At 41.7% G+C, this 18,169-nt stretch overlaps 1 pseudogene; it reads left to right on the plus strand.

The window, feature by feature from the left end:
* Positions 1-14,760: 14,760 nt before the first annotated feature.
* Positions 14,761-15,396, plus strand: LOC112259610 (annotated as a pseudogene).
* Positions 15,397-18,169: the final 2,773 nt, after the last annotated feature.

The following is an 18,169-nucleotide window of genomic DNA, read 5'->3' on the forward strand; positions in this document are numbered from 1 at the left end:
AGTCCCCCTTCACCCCTCTCTCTCCTTACTCGCACATACACAGCACGCATAGTGCAGTGTCAATGCTGTGATATGAGTTACACTTGCACCATCAAGTGGCTGACAAATGCAACAAAGATGTAGGCCTGCAAGTTTCTGTCTATATAAAAGGATTTAACAATATATGGTAGTAACAGTCTGTTCTCAAACAACGTTACCCCTCAGTTTGGCCCCAGTCGGGCTCTGAAGCCTTCATCCAGTCTGCAGACTTTCATTGTCTCTGTGTGTAGGTATAACACAATGTTCTGACATTCATAGAATGTCCAATGGAGACTGATCTGTATTATTTCACATTTACACTCAATATGGCCTACTTTTTATTCTTAAAATGATTGCTTACCTTATTGAAACAGATAGCATGTCTGGCAATAATTTTGTTTCTTCTCAAATCTCTGAAGTCTATTAAAACAAGACTTCAATCTCTGGTTTTGGATTAGCCCCATAATAATGTTTAGTAATGTTTAGTGGGGAGAGTGGAGGGACTCCTGAAAGATACACCACACTTGCCCTGATATTCCAAGCTTGCTGCAATTGCATGTGGCTCCATACAGATAATATTGTGTAATTACAGATGTGATACTTAGTGTACATGCAGGGGTCTCAGATTGGCTAGACTGTGCATGCAGGGGTCTGCACCAGCGCTCATGGCTATCTTAGGTTGTACCGGTATATCAGATTAGCTCAATCACCAAGTGATCAGCCTCTGAGTATCACAGAAACACTTTGATTAACAAAAACATTTTCATAACAATTGGCTATGGATGAAATTTAACAAATTAGTTGTTCAAAACATCTGCTCAAAAGTTTGGACACTGTCCGCTGGCATAAAGGGTCAGGAGGCCAGCAGGAATGCGTAATAGGTTTTTTATTTACCCAAATTTACAAAGACCAAACAAACAAACAAACATGTATACAAAACACAGGGTTGAGACGCAAACAAAAGAGCGATGAGTACCTCAAATAAATACACTGGGGCGAGACCCGTAACATACACACAATGATTCCACACGGGACAAAACCCGTAATCATCTGCACACAACAAGTGGCACGGAAGCCAAAACAACGAAGCACAGGTACAGTGCCTTGCGAAAGTATTCGGCCCCCTTGAACTTTGTGACCTTTTGCCACATTTCAGGCTTCAAACATAAAGATATAAAACTGTATTTTTGTGAAGAATCAACAACAAGTGGGACACAATCATGAAGTCGAACGACATTTATTGGATATTTCAAACTTTTTAACAAATCAAAAACTGAAAAATTGGGCGTGCAAAATTATTCAGCCCCCTTAAGTTAATACTTTGTAGCGCCACCTTTTGCTGTGATTACAGCTATAAGTCGCTTGGGGTATGTCTCTATCAGTTTTGCACATCGAGAGACTGACATTTTTTCCCATTCCTCCTTGCAAAACAGCTCGAGCTTAGTGAGGTTGGATGGAGAGCATTTGTGAACAGCAGTTTTCAGTTCATTCCACAGATTCTCGATTGGATTCAGGTCTGGACTTTGACTTGGCCATTCTAACACCTGGATATGTTTATTTTTGAACCATTCCATTGTAGATTTTGCTTTATGTTTTGGATCATTGTCTTGTTGGAAGACAAATCTCCGTCCCAGTCTCGGGTCTTTTGCAGACTCCATCAGGTTTTCTTCCAGAATGGTCCTGTATTTGGCTCCATCCATCTTCCCATCAATTTTAACCATCTTCCCTGTCCCTGCTGAAGAAAAGCAGGCCCAAACCATGATGCTGCCACCACCATGTTTGAAAGTGGGGATGGTGTGTTCAGGGTGATGAGCTGTGTTGCTTTTACGCCAAACATAACGTTTTGCATTGTTGCCAAAAAGTTCAATGTTGGTTTCATCTGACCAGAGCACCTCCTTCCACATGTTTGGTGTGTCTCCCAGGTGGCTTGTGGCAAACTTTAAACGGCACTTTATGGATATCTTTAAGAAATGTCTTTCTTCTTGCCACTCTTCCATAAAGGCCAGATTTGTGCAATATACGTTTTTATACGATTGTTGTCCTATGGACAGAGTCTCCCACCTCAGCTGTAGATCTCTGCAGTTCATCCAGAGTGATCATGGGCCTCTTGGCTGCATCTCTGATCAGTCTTCTCCTTGTATGAGCTGAAAGTTTAGAGGGACGGCCAGGTCTTGGTAGATTTGCAGTGGTCTGATACTCCTTCCATTTCAATATTATCGCTTGCACAGTGCTCCTTGGGATGTTTAAAGCTTGGGAAATCTTTTGTATCCAAATCCGGCTTTAAACTTCTTCACAACAGTATCTCGGACCTGCCTGGTGTGTTCCTTGTTCTTCATGATGCTCTCTGCGCTTTTAACGGACCTCTGAGACTATCACAGTGCAGGTGCATTTATACGGAGACTTGATTACACACAGGTGGATTGTATTTATCATCATTAGTCATTTAGGTCAACATTGGATCATTCAGAGATCCTCACTGAACTTCTGGAGAGAGTTTGCTGCACTGAAAGTAAAGGGGCTGAATAATTTTGCACGCCCAATTTTTCAGTTTTGATTTGTTAAAAAAGTTTGAAATATCCAATAAATGTCGTTCCACTTCATGATTGTGTCCCACTTGTTGTTGATTCTTCACAAAAAATACAGTTTTATATCTTTATGTTTGAACCCTGAAATGTGGCAAAAGGTCACAAAGTTCAAGGGGGCCGAATACTTTCGCAAGGCACTGTACTCACACGTCCAACGAACATTGTAACAAGAATCGACAGGACAAATGGTGAACAAAGGGCCCACTTATACAATTACTAATCAATGGGAATAGGGGCCAGGTGTGCGTAATGACAGTTTCTGGAAGGATCCTTGACAGGATCCCTTACAATTTTCTACATTGTAGAATAATAGTGAATACATCAAAACTATGAAATAACACAAATGGAATCATGTAGTAACCAAAAAGTGTTAGACAAATCAAAATATATATTATATTTTAGTTTCTTCATAGTAGCCACCCTTTGCCTTGATGACAGCTTTGCATACTATTGGCAGTACAGAGAGATCCTTCATGAAAACCTGTTCAAAGCACTCAGGATCTCACACTGGAGCGAATGTTCACCTTCCAACAGGTCAATGACCCTAAGCACCCATCTAAGACAATGCAGGAATGGTTTCAGGACAAGTTTCTGAATTTCCTTGAGTGGCCCAGCCAGAGCCCAGACTTGAATCCGATTGAACATCTCTGGAGAGACCTGAAAATAGCTGTGCAGCGACGCACCCCATCCAACCTGACAGAGCTTGAGAGGATATGCAGAGAAGAATGTGAGAAACTCCGAATTACAGCTGTGCCAAGCTTTTAGCGTCATACCCAAGAAGACTCGAGGCTGTAATCGCAGTCAAAAGTGCTTCAACAAAGTACTGAGTAATTTCATTTTCATCATTCATTTCATATTTCATTTTTATTTTTTATTTATCAGCCCAAATTTCTAAAAACCTGTTTTTGCTTTGAAATTATGGGGTATTGTGTGTAGGTTGATGAGGGGGGGAAAACTATTTAATCCATTTTAGAATAAGGCTGTAACGTAACAAAATGTGGAAAACGTAAAGGGGTCTGAATACAGACTGTGTTGCACCCCTTTTGTCTTCAGAACAGCATCAGTTCATTGGGATTCTACAAGGTGTCGAAAGTGTTCCCCAGGAATGCTGGCCCATGTTGACTTCAATGCTTCCCACGGTTGTGTCAAGTTGGCTGGATGTCCTTTGGGCGGTGGACCATTCTTCATACACATGGGAAACTGTTGTTGACAAACCCAGCAACGTTGCAGTTCTTAAATATTTTGTCTTGCCCATTCGCCCTCTGAATGGCACACATACACAATCCATGTCTCAATTGTCTCAAGGCTTAAAAATGTTTTTTAACCAGTCCCCTCTACACTGATTGAAGTGGAGATAATAAGTGACATCAATAGGGGACCTGGATTCATCTGGACAGACTATGTCATGGAAAGAGCAGTTGTCCTTAATGTGTTGTTTTACTCATTGTATTTTTGAGAGGAAAAGGTGGCTTGAATTCGTGTCTAGACCGTTTTTATGCAGAATGTCCACGGGAAATAAACACCACAAGCACTGATGATGATGATGATGATGTGCACTAGGACTACTAAGGCATGTGGCAGATTTAACGCGGAAAATTTTCACTTGTGAAGTCTAGGCTCATAGATACAGAACACATGGTATATCGCTATGGCTGGGCTACTCATTGGAGGATTGAAGGTTGCTGTCAATCGGTCGGATTGTCATCGCTGCACTTAGATGGAAATCAGTATTCAGGAGAACATTTAGACCTGTCAAAGCAGCAGCAGCAGATGGATTGAGACAGTTGTTCCTCCGGTACCTTTGTATTTCTGTGTTTATGTGGACATAAAATCGGGATATCGTGGATATAATTTCTCCGATTTATTGTTGAATTGTCCCATTACACAAAATAATGATTCGGTCATTTGGTTTTGGAAATACAGCGAGGATTAGGCTAGACATGGTGGACAAATTTGACTTGCCTCTTGGTAAATTCAGTCTTTTGTATTGCATCTCATCAAATTCATAGATAGATGCTCAACTTTAATACTTTATATTAATGCTTGCCATTGGACTTTCCAGCAGTGACACATTATTTATAAAGGCTAAATGTGACTGAAATATGCTATGAATTTCTGGCTATTGTGGAACATCATTTTATTTGGCGGTTTAGGAACAGACACAATTTCTGTAGCCAATTGTTTTACTGTGATTTTATTTAATATACAACATTAATTTCCTTTGATTTTTACAGCAGTAGTTGCAAGTCTAATCACTCTTGGGTTGCCTGGTACACCTGAAAAGAAAGCAGGTAACACTGAAATAGCTTATACACATAACTATTTATTTTTGTCTGTTTTGTTGAAATCTACACCTGTGAAAATGATTGTTAATGAATGTGCTGCGAAGAAGACAATGACACACCAGATCAATAAAAATACATTTGACACATTTTTCATGTTAAACAAAGCTGAATGGTATAATGGAACAGAAATGTTCTGTCTGATTGAGACCTTAAAATGACTCTTGTGCTTCAGTGACGAACAATTCAGGGGTGACCGCAATTGGTCAATTTGGCATCTGGATAAAGGAGGCTGAAGGTGGTCTGTTTACCTCCCCCAACTACCCCCCAGAGCAAATGTGTATTTACATCATTGAGGGTAAGACATATTAACACCATCTCAACAATTAAGAGTTTTTTTATTGGATGTTGTGTTACTTTTGCTTACATTTCCCCGCTATTTTCCCTCAGCTTCACCAAGATAATGCATCAACCTCTTCTTTGACGAGAAGTATTCAATAGAGCCTTCATGGGAATGAAAATTTGACCACATTGAAGTCCGCGATGGGCACTTTCCCTTCTCCACATTAATTGGTCGATACTGTAGCCAGGAAAGCCCTTTGTATATTAAATCAAGTGGGCGATACCTGCATATAAAGTTTGTAGTAGACAGGGAATTGGAGGCAATTTGATTTTCTGCACGATATAACTTCACTCAAGGTAAGGTATTGTTTGAAATACATTGATTTATTATATGTTTTTTGATGTTATTCTGAGGTTATTGAATATATTTATTTATTTGATTTGTTTCACCTTTATTTAACCAGGTAGGCAAGTTGAGAACAAGTTCTCATTTACAACTGCGACCTGGCCAAGATAAAGCAAAGCAGTGCGACAAAAAACAACACAGAGTTACACATAGGATAAACAAAAGTACAGTCAATAACATAATAGAAAGATCTATATACAGTGTGTGCAAATAGAGTGGGGTAAGGCAATAAATAGGCCTTAGTAGCGAAGTAATTACAATTTAGCAAATTAACACTGAAGTGATAGATGTGCAGATGATGATGTGCAAGTTGAAATACTGGTAAATACTGGTGTGTAAAAAAGTAAACAAAAACAATTTGGGGATGAGGTAGGTAGTTGGGTGGGCTATTTACAGATGGACTATGTACAGCTGCAGCAATTGGTAAGCTGCTCAGATAGCTGATGCTTAAAGTTAGTGAGGGAGATATAAGTCTCCAACTTCAGTGGTTTTTGCAATTCGTTCCAGTCACTGGCAGCAGAGAACTGGAAGGAAAGCCAGCCAAAGTGGGTGTTGGCTTTGGGGATGACCAGTGAGATATACCTGCTGGAGCGCTTGCTACGGGTGGGTGTAGTTATGGTGACCAGTGAGCTGAGATAAGGCGGAGCTTTACCTAGCAAAGACTTATAGATGACCTGGAGCCAGTGGGTCTGGTGATGAATATGTAACGAGGGCCAGCCAACGAGAGCATACAGGTCGCAGTGGTGGTTGGAAAATGGGTCTTTGGTGACAAAACAGATGGCACTGTGATAGACTGCATCCAGTTTGATGAGTAGAGTGTTGGAGGCTATTTTGTAAATGACATCGTCGAAGTCGAGGATCGGTAGGATAGTCAGTTTTACAAGGGTATATTTGGCAGCGTGAGTGAAGGAGGCTTTGTTGCAAAATAGGAAGCCGATTCTAGATGTAATTTTGGATTGGAGATGCTTAATATGAGTCTGGAAGGAGAGTGTACAGTCTAGCCAGACACCTAGGTATTTGTAGTTGTCCACATATTCTAAGTCAGAACCGTCCAGAGTAGTGATGCTAGTCAGGCAGGTGGGTGCGGGCAGCGATCGGTTGAAGAGCATGTATTTAGTTTTACTAGCTTTTAAGAGCAGTTGGAGGCCACAGAAGGAGTGTTGTATGGCATTGAAGCTCGTTTGGAGGTGTGTTAACACAGTGTCCTAGAAGGGCCAGATGTATACAGAATGGTGTTGTCTGCATGTGGTGGATCAAGGAATTACCCGCAGCAAGAGCGATATACACAGAGAAAAGAGTCGGCCCAAGAATTGAACCCTGTGGTACATCCATAGAGACTGCAACGGTCCAGACAATAGGCCCTCATATTTGACACAATGAAATCTATCTGAGAAGTAGTTGGTGAACCAGACGAGGTAGTCATTTGAGAAACCAAGGCTGTTGAGTCTGCCGATAAGAATACGGTAATTGACAGAGTCTAAAGCCTTGGCCAGGTCAATGAAGACAGCTGCACAGTACTGTCTTTTATCGATGGCGGTTATGATATCGTTTAGTACCTTGAGCGTGGCTGAGGTACACCTGTGACCAGCTCAGGAACCGGATTGCACAACGGATAAGGTACTGTGGGATTCGAAATGGTCAGTGATCTGTTTGTTAACTTGGATTTGTAAGACTTTAGAAAGGCAGGGCAGGATGGATATAGATCTGTAACAGTTTGGGATGACCACAGCAGCTTTCCAATCTTTAGGAATCTCGTGCGATTCGAAAGAGAGGTTGAACAGACTAGTAATAGGGGTTGCAACAATGGCGGAGGATCATTTTAGAAAGAGAAGGTCCAGATTGTCTAGCCAGCTGATTTGTACGGGTCCAGGTTTTGCAGCTCTTTCAGAACATCTGCTATCTGGATTTGGGTGAAGGAGAAGCTGGGGAGGCTTGGGAAAGTAGCTGTGAAGGTGTGGAACTGTTGGCCAGGGTTGGGAGTAGCCAAGAGGAAAGCATGGCCAGCCTTAGAGAAATGCTTATTGAAATTCTCAATTATCGTGGATTTATCGATGGTGACAGTGTTTCCTAGCCTCAGTGCAGTGGACAGCTGGGAGGAGGTGCTCTTATTCTCCATTAACTTTGCAGTGTCCCAGAACGTTTTGGAGTTAGAGCTACAGGATGCCTAAGGATGAAAAAGCTAGCCTTTGCCTTCCTAACTGACTGTGTGTATTGGTTTCTGACTTCCCTAAAAAGTTGCATATCGTAGGGACTATTTGATGCTAGTGCAGTACACCACGGGATGTTTTTGTGCTGCTTGAGGGCAGTCAGGTCTGGAGTGAACCAAGGGCTATATCTGTTCTTAGTTCTACATTTTTTGAAAGGGGCATGCATATTTAAGATGATGAGGAAATTACTTTTAAAGAACAACCAGGAATCCTCAACTAACAGGATGAGGTCAATATCCTTCCAGGATACCTGGGCCAGGTCGATTAAAAAGGCCTGCTCGCAGTAGTGTTTTAGGGAGCGTATGACAGTGATGAGGGGTGGTCGTTTGACCGCGGACCCATAACGGATGCAGGCAATGAGGCAGTGATCGCTGAGATCCTGATTGAAAACAGCAGAGGTGTATTTGGAGAGCAAGATGGTCAGGATAATATCTATGAGGGTGCCCATGTTTACGGATTTAGGGTTGTACCTGGTGGGTTCCTTGATGATCTGTGTGAGATTGAGGGCATCTAGCTTAGATTGTAGGACGGTCGGGGTGTTAAGCATATCCCAGTTTAGGTCACCTAACAGAATGAACTCTGAAGCTAGATGGGGGGCAATGAATTCTCATATGGTGTCCAGAGCACAGCTGGGAGCTGAGGGGGGTCTATAATAGGCAGCAACAGAGAGACTTATTTCTGGAGAGATTTATTTTTAAAATTAGAAACTCAAACTGTTTGGGCATAGATCTGGAAAATATGACAAAAACTTTGCAGGCTATCTCTGCAGTAGATTGCAACTCCTCCCCTTTTGGCAGTTCTATCTTGATGGAAAATGTTGTAATTTGGGATGGAAATCTCAGAATTTTTGGTGGCCTTTCTAAGCTAGGATTCAGACACGGCAAGGACATCAGGGTTGGCGGAGTGTGCTAAAGCAGTGAGTAAAACAAACTTAGGGAGGAGGCTTCTGATGTTAACATGCATGAAACCAAGGCTTTTACAGTTACAGAAGTCAACAACTGAGAGCATCTGGGGACACACAGGGCCTGGGTTAACCTCTACATCACCCAAGGAACAGAGGAGGAGTAGGATGAGGGTATGGCTAAAGGCTATCAAAACTGGTCGTCTAGTGCGTTGGGGACAGAGAAAAAAAGGAGCAGATTTCTGAGCGTGGAAGAATAGATTCAGGGCATAATGTACAGATGGGTATGGTAGGGTGTGAGTACAGTTGAGGCAAACCTAGGCATTGAGTGATGACAAGAGAGGTTGCATCTCTGGAGGCACTAGTTATTCTACAGTGGGGAGAACAAGTATTTGATATTGCAGGTTTTCCTACGATTTTGCAGGTTTTCCTACTTACAAAGCATGTAGAGGTCTGTAATTATTATCATAGGTACACTTCCACTTTGAGAGACGGAATGTAAAACAAAAATCCAGAAAATCACATTGTATGATTTGTAAGTAATTAATTAGCATTTTATTGCATGACATAAGTATTTGATCACCTACCAACCAGTAAGAATTCCGGCTCTCACAGACCTGTTAGTTTTTCTTTAAGAAGCCCTCCTGTTCTCCACTCATTACTTGTATTAACTGCACCTGTTTGAACTTGTTACCTGTATAAAAGACACCTGTCCACACACTCAATCAAACAGACTCCAACCTCTCCACAATGGCCAAGACCAGAGAGCTGTGTAAGGACATCAGGGATAAAATTGTAGACCTGCACAAGGCTGGGATGGGCTACAGGACAATAGGCAAGCAGCTTGGTGAGAAGGCAACAACTGTTGGCGCAATTATTAGAAAATGGAAGAAGTTCAAGATGACGGTCAATCACCCTCGGTCTGGGGCTCCATGCAAGATCTCACCTTGTGTGGCATCAATCATGAGGAAGGTGAGCGATCGGCCCAGAACTACACGGCAGGACCTGGTCAATGACCTGAAGAGAGCTGGGACCACAGTCTCAAAGAAAACCATTAGTAACACACTACGCTGTCATGAATTAAAATCCTGCAGCGCACGCAAGGTCCCCCTGCTCAAGCCAGCGCATGTCCATATCCATCTGAAGTTTGCCAATGACCATCTGGATGATCCAGAGGAGGAATGGGAGAAGGTCATGTGGTCTGATGAGACAAAAATAGAGCTTTTGGTCTAAACTCCACTCGCCGTGTTTGGAGGAAGAAGAAGGATGAGTACAACCCCAACAACACCATCCCAACCGTGAAGCATGGAGGTGGAAACATCATTCTTTGGGGATGCTTTTCTGCAAAGGGGACAGGACGACTGCACCATATTGAGGGGAGGATGGATGGGGCCATGTATCGCGAGATCTTGGCCAACAACCTCCTTCCCTCAGTAAGAGCATTGAAGATGGGTCTTCCAGCATGACAACGACCTGAAACACACAGCCAGGGCAACTAAGGAGTGGCTCCGTAAGAAGCATCTCAAGGTCCTGGAGTGGCCTAGCCAGCAGTTTTACAGTGGATTTCCTGCATTTCGCCATTGAGCAGAGAAAAAAAACTTGCAGTTTTACAGTGAATTTCCTGAATTTCTACACATTTTGCCATAGGGTAGAGAGAAATGTTAGCAGTTTTTAATGTGATATGTTAATGAGAGTGACTAGCAATATCCATGGGGGCCCCACAGTCTATAATTCGACCATGATTACTATAAGTTTAGATAGCTGGCTAGACTAATCTAAAAAATGTTAGCTGACATGGGTAAGTGACTGTCAATGACTGACATAACAAGAGAAAAATTGCTGATGTACAACCAAATTTCTAAATTGCACTTTCTGCTTTCTACTTTCTACTATTGGGTCTCAACAGTAGATTGAGACCCAGACTGAGTTCCTGGGTCTCAATTTACTGGTCCGTGAGCCTACAAAAGGGGATCATGCCACGGGCCGCCATTTGCCCATCCCTGCTCTAGCCAATAGAAAACTTTTACAGGCCTATGCTACTAGATAGATGCTGATTACCCAGTGTTTACATAAGAAATAATTAATCTTTTAGCACCAAATGCTAATCTCTTCTAATTCCTCTCATCAGTGGAAGGATAATTAATTGACCTGTTGTCGTCTTATTATTACACTATTACATAAGCGTGAGTGATTGCAGTAAATATTTGTTTTAAACTGCAAGTTTGAAACACAAGATGGACATACAATAGCAGTCAAAAGTCTCGACACACCTACTCATTCCAGGGTTTTCTTTATTTTTACTATTTTCTACATTGTAGAATAATAGTGAAGACATCAAAATTATGAAATGGAATTATGTTGTAAGCAAAAGTGTTAAACAAAATCAGAATATATTTTATGTTTGAGATTCTTCAAAATTGCCACCCTTTGCCTTGATGGCAGCTTTGCACACTCTTGGCATTCTCTCAATCAGCTTCATGAGGTAGTCACCTGGAATGCATTTCAATTAACAGGTGTGCCTTGTTAAAAGTTCATTAGTGGAATTTCTTTCCTTCTTAATGCATTTGAGCCAATTAGTTGTGTTGTGACAAGGTAGGGGGGTATACAGAAGATAGCCCTATTTGGTAAGAACAGCTCAAATAAGCAAAGATAAATGACAGTCCATCATTACTTTAAGACATGAATGTCAGTCAATGCGGAACATTTCTAGAACTTTTAAAGTTTCTTCAAGTGCAGTTGCAAAAACCATCAAGCTCTATGATGAAACTGGCTCTCATAAGGAAAGGAAGACCCCGAGTTACCTCTGCTGCAAAGGATAAAGTAATTTGAGTTACCAGCCTCAAAAATTGCAGCCCAAATAAATGCTTCACAGAGTTCAAGTAACAGACACATCTCAACATCAACTGTTCAGAGGACACTGCATGAATCAGGCCTTCATGGTTGAATTGCAGCAAAGAAACCACTACTAAAGGACACCTCGATGAAGATACTTGCTTGGGCCAAGAAACATGAGCAATGGACATTAGACCGGTGAAAATCTGTACATTAGTCTGATGAGTCCAAATTTGAGATTTTTGGCTCCAACCGCCGTGTCTTTGTGAGACGCAGAGTAGGTGAACGAATGATCTCCACATGTGTGGTTACCACTGTGAAGCATGGAGGACAAGGTGTGATGGTGTGGGGGTGCTTTGCTGGGGACATTGTCTGTGATTTGTTTAGAACTCAAAGCACACTGACGCCATCCAGCGATACGCCATCCATCTGGTTTGCACTTAGTGGGACTATTATTGTTTTTTCAACAGGACAATGACCCAAAACACACCTCCAGGCTGTGTAAGGGCTATTTGACCAAGGAGAGTGATTGAGTACTGCATCAGATGGCCTGGCCTCCACAATCACCTGACCTCAACCCAATTGAGATGGTTTGGGATGAGTTGGACCGCAGAGTGAAGGAAAATCAGCCAACAAGTGCTCAGCATATGTGGGAACTCCTTCAAGACTGTTGGAAAAGTATTCCAGGTGAAGCTGGTTGAGAGAATGCCAAGAGTGTGCGAAGCTGTCATCAAGGCAAAGGGTGGCTACTTTGAAGAATCTAAAATCTAAAATATATGTTGATTTGTTTAACACTTTTTTGGTTACTACATGATTCCATATGTGTTATTTTATAGTGTTGATGTCTTCACTATTATTCTACAATGTAGATAATAGTAAACATAATGAAAAACCCGGGAATGAGTAAATGTGTCCACACTTTTGACTGGTACTGTATGTCAGTACATTTTCCCTAAATGCTGACACATTTTCTCACAGACATGCATGCATGCACGCGTAAATACACCCACACACATACACACAATGTTAATAATCCATGATGCAGAGGTAAGAAACAAGAGGATTAATAAGGATTCATGGGTTATTTTCAGTTTAAGAGTTCAGCTGTCTCTTTGCAATGATCTGCCTCTAAATATAACTGTTTTATTTTAGCAAACTGGATTCTCCCTCAAAATCCAAAACGATGAGGGTATCATGAAACATTGTTTAGAAGTCCCATTTTATTACTCGGTTCATATTGCCTGCACAGCCTAATCTGTATAAAACTGGTCTAAAAATGATTAATCCATCTACAAATCATAATTGTGAAGCTTTAGGAAACAATTTCTGTTCTCTCTGTCTCTGCATGCTTTATTTTTTTAATGAAGAACAAGTTTATGATTGCATTATGGATTAAACTAAGCACAGGGCTCACATGGTCAAGATGATGCATTGCTGGCCTTTAACCTTTCCGACACAGAACATGTCATTTGTAAAATGGCAGAATGATTATACAATAGGTTTACTGTTGTGTGCTCTCTTTTCAGACATTGAATTTAAAGACATGGGTGCCCTACCTCCTCTGCCTTGTAGGTACACAGTTGTTCTTATATCACCTATGTAAACATACATTATATAAGTCTCCCATTGTAACAGCACACTGTGCAATGGACTGGCCTGTACTAAATCAAATCAAATCAAATGTATTTATATAGCCCTTCGTACATCAGCTGATATCTCAAAGTGCTGTACAGAAACCCAGCCTAAAACCCCAAACAGCAAGCAATGCAGGTGTAGAAGCACGGTGGCTAGGAAAAACTCCATAGAAAGGCCAAAACCTAGGAAGAAACCTAGAGAGGAACCAGGCTATGTGGGGTGGCCAGTCCTCTTCTGGCTGTGCCGGGTGGAGATTATAACAGAACATGGCCAAGATGTTCAAATGTTCATAAATGACCAGCATGGTCAAATAATAATAATCACAGGCAGAACAGTTGAAACTGGAGCAGCAGCACGGCCAGGTGGACTGGGGACAGCAAGGAGTCATCATGTCAAGTAGTCCTGAGGCATGGTCCTAGGGCTCAGGTCCTCCGGGAGAGAGAAAGAGAGAATTAGAGAGAGCATACTTAAATTCACATAGGACACCGGACAGGACAGGAGAAGTACTCCAGATATAACAAGAGTTTCCGAAACTGTACTACAGTTTCCGAATTTGATCTGCGTGGATCAGATGGGATCATTGATTGTACATCAATACTCAAAGAAGGCAAAGCCTTGCAGACAGAGGCTGTGGACTGTAGGTGGTTCATTGGAGCACCGCCAAAAGGAAAGGTCAGTGCAGTTCAATGTCCCTGACTTACATTATCCAATATAATTAGAAAATATACACAAGTTAAGTTCCCATTTGCTTGGTTGAAAACCAGTTATTTCATGCTTTTATTTGCAGATATATTTGTGATTTTTAGAATATGAGATGCGCAACTCCAATGAGTGCAAACATAACGTAAGCTGTGTATGATGGAAGTAGCTCAGTGGAGCACCGGAAGAACAAGTTCTGCAGCAAAGTGGTCAACGATGTAATGTTGGTGACCTTGGTGGGGGTCATACGAATGTAGGCAGCCGAGAAAGCTGCTTCTGGATTCTTTTCACAACCTTCCTAAAGAGTTAGTGGATTAATTTGACGGAATTTCAACCCAATCTACAGCTATGTTCAGTTGTTGACACAGTTTGAAAAGTTCCGATTAGTTTGTAAGGAGAGGCAGCAGCAGGGAATACGAAGTTCTCTTCTCTGGGTTATAGAGAAGAAACAACACTCGTGGACCGACCTTGATCTAAAGTCGCTTGCACTCGGCCTCCGTATGCTAACAGTGTGCAACCAGCTTAAGCCTTATTAGTTGCTTTTCAATCGAATTGTATGATTTTCAAACCCTATTTAATGTTAGGGAGTAAAGTTACATTCCCCTTGTTTTCATCTCCATGCGAAGGGGAGGCTTTCTTCTGCCATAGCAACATATGTATCAACACCAGTTTATTGTGCAACGGGATCAAGAACTGTGTCTACCCCTGGTATGAGAACAACTGCAAAGGTGAGACACCTGCTCCATTTGGATCTTGAGATGACAAATATGAATCATGCTTCAATGTTTTAGGTTTACCTGTAAGACAAAAGTACAAGTTAATGGTGCAATGTAAATGTAATCTTGATAAATCTAAATGTGACTTTCATCACACTATTCATCACAATTCGAGCCTAGAAAACTTGATGGTATGTCATGTTTACTGTCCCCAGAGAAGAGGAAAGCCAGCATCTTAGACAATCTTGGCCACACCAATGTCACAATCATTATAGTCACTTGTGGTCTGGTGGTTGTCCTTCTAATTGTGGCAAGTATCATTCAAGTCAAACAGCCATGCAAAAAATACATCATCAGAAGGGATGACTTTGAGGCCACATTGTTCTACGAGGACTTTAAACCTCCACATTAAGAACTGTGTACCCTGTGGAGGGCAGCTTCTGCCGATCACATGAACTTTGAGAAGTTTAACAAACTCAGATGATCTTCGTCCAAATGCATCCGTGACCACAACTGCGGCGGTCCTCACTCCCAGGTGTCCAGTGTCAGGGGCAGCCAAAGTAACCTGAATGTGCAGGACGCAGCCATCATATCAGATGTGCCTCTCTCCCAGTCCCACCACAACCGACAGCCGCAGGAACATACTGATGATGAGGCACAGTTACTCAAAGGGCGGGCAGGATGGCTGTGACCAAGGTGACAACGTGGATGATTGTCCCACCACCAGCCACCATGTCCTGAACATGCATGCCCCACAACCACAAAAATGATCTGTTTCTCTTTGCTTCTTCCATTTAAAAAAGGTTCACCTTCCAACAGGACAATGACCCTAAACACACAACCAAGACAATGCAGGATTGGCTTCGGGACAAGTTTCTGAATGTCCTCAAGTGGCCCAGTCAGACCCTGGACTTGAACCCGATAGAACATCTCTGGAGAGACCTGAAAATAGCTGTGCAGTAACACTCCCCATCCAATCTGACAAAGCTTGAGTGGATCTGCAGAGAATAATGGGAGAAACTTCCTAAAAACAATTGTGCCAAGCTTGTAGACCCGAGGCTGTAATTCCTGCCAAATGTGCTTCAACAAAGTACTGAGTAAAGTGTCCGAATACTTATGTAAATGTGATATTTCTGTTTCTTAATTGGTATAAATTTGCAAAAATGTCTAAGAGTCTGTTTTTGCTTTGTCATTAGGGGGTACTGTGTGTAGATTGATGAGGGGGAAAACTATTTAATACATTTTAGAATAAGGCTGTAACATAACAATGTGGAAAAAGTGAAGGGGTCAGAATACTTTCCAAATGCACTGTATCTTACTAAATGGAAGGAGACAGATTGACGTTTACTATGTTACGTCAACGCCTGAGTCCAGGTTGAGTGTGCAGCCTCTGCAAATTGAAGTTAAGACTGCACATTTAACTGCACAAACTGAAGGATCTAACTTCACAAGCATACATTCAGTCAATGGCTGGTCGTAAAATTCTTCCATTCCCACTTCGATGTCCACGAGGGATCTAGATCTCGCCTAAAGCACTCTCAGGACATTTTCCACCTGTGCTGTGGTTGTGGGGACAGAAGGTAGACACCCTTCTCAAAGCAGGTGCAACAAATGGTCCTGCAACAGCGTAGAGCGTTAGCTATGACCCCCAACAATCCCAGTTGCGATCATTTCTAAACTTTTTTGAAGCCTCTGTCTTGAGCATTAACGTTAAATTATATCACCTCAGTTTCCAGTAGATTGTGTTGTGTCATGACTCGCTACTTTGGATCAATGATGGTTGACGGCTGCAAGCTGCTGGAAACGAATCCTCACACAGTAGCTACTCATTCAAGGACATGCCTTGATAGCTACATCAATAACATGTAGAAATGATGAGACTATACTCTGAAAGTACACTTAAACACGGGGAATGTAGCTAAATTAGAAAATAGCGAACTGGCATGACGTTTGAAAGTCAAACAAGTCAAAAATACTGTATTACAAGTGAAACCTCATTCTGCACCAAGGTGTGCTGCAGATCGTTTGTCCCAAATTGATACAAAATGCAGTTTCCTTAGTTCCTAATTCCACTCAATCGACTTGCTTTTTCCTTTTCACAAATGTTTGGTCAACATACAACCCTTTTACAAGTGCCATACGTGTTATAAAACCAAGCTTTTAGTAATATAATGTTGATATAAAATTAGAGAATACATTTGTTAGTTTAATAACAAAACAGAAGTATTTGCAGATAAATGATAACTGAAATTTTCTGCAAAGGGACCAGGACGACTGATCCGTGTAAAGGAAAGAATGAATGGGGCCATATATCGTGAGATTTTGAGTGAAAACCTCCTTCCATCAGCAAGGGCATTGAAGATGAAACGTGGCTGGGTCTTTCAGCATGACAATGATCCCAAACACACCGCCCTGGCAACGAAGGAGTGACTTCGTAAGAAGCATTTCAAGGTCCTGGAGTGGCCTAGCCAGTCTCCAGATCTCAATCCCAGAGAAAATCTTTGGAGGGAGTTGAAAGTCCGTGTTGCCCAGCAACAGCCCCAAAACATCACTGCTCTAGAGGAGATCTGCATGGAGGAATGGACCAAAATACCAGCAACAGTGTGTGAAAACCTTGTGAAGACTTACAGAAAACGTTTGATCTCTGTCATTGCCAACAAAGGGTATATAACAAAGTATTGAGATAAACTTTTGTTATTGACCAAATACTTATTTTCCACCATCATTCGCAAATAAATTCATTAAAAATCCTACAGTGTGATTTTCTGGATTTTTTTTCCTCCTTTTGTCTGTCATAGTTGAAGTGTACCTATGATGACAATTACAGGCCTCTCTCATCTTTTTAAGTGGGAGAACATGCACAATTAGTGGCTGACTAAATACTTTTTTGCCCCACTGTACAGTAGGTGATGTCATCAGCCCTCATTATACCGTTGGAGAAAATATGCTCCTAGCGTGTGAGGAATGTGTTTGCTGGCCTCATAAATGCTAGTCAGCTAGCGAATATGTTAACCTGTTTGCTATACCTTTAGCGTTGCTTGCGAGTTTGGTGGCTAGCTATAGAGGTTACCTGGCTAATTAGCTACTGCATTCAGTTATTGTTGTGTTATCATATTTAGCCTATTCCACCGTTTGTTGAGTACTTACTGGCATTTGAATATAGTGCAGGAAAAGGGAACCCGGACACGGTAGACACATTTAAATGTAGGTGTAGAGGCGTGATGGGTTCAGAATTTCAAGATTAGAATTCTATTATCAGAATACTAAAGCTACATGAACTTTCAAATCTAGACATGGCCATAAATATGTTATCCATGAGTTCATCTGACTCTGGGGAAGTAGATAAATGGCTTCATTGCTAAAATCACGTAGTATCCCTTTAAGACACAACAGAGCCGGCATGATACATGGCTCGGAAAACGTACCTCAATCCAGGGATAAGAATGATGTTGTACTCCAAATTGTCATATTATTCCAACTGTTACACCAAGAAGATGAAACTAGCAGTCGTTCAATCTTCTTGGTGCAACAGTTGGGATTATGGGA

The sequence above is a fragment of the Oncorhynchus tshawytscha genome, linkage group LG10 (assembly GCF_018296145.1).
Source record: "Oncorhynchus tshawytscha isolate Ot180627B linkage group LG10, Otsh_v2.0, whole genome shotgun sequence".
In the NCBI taxonomy this organism is placed as follows: Eukaryota; Metazoa; Chordata; class Actinopteri; order Salmoniformes; family Salmonidae; genus Oncorhynchus; species Oncorhynchus tshawytscha.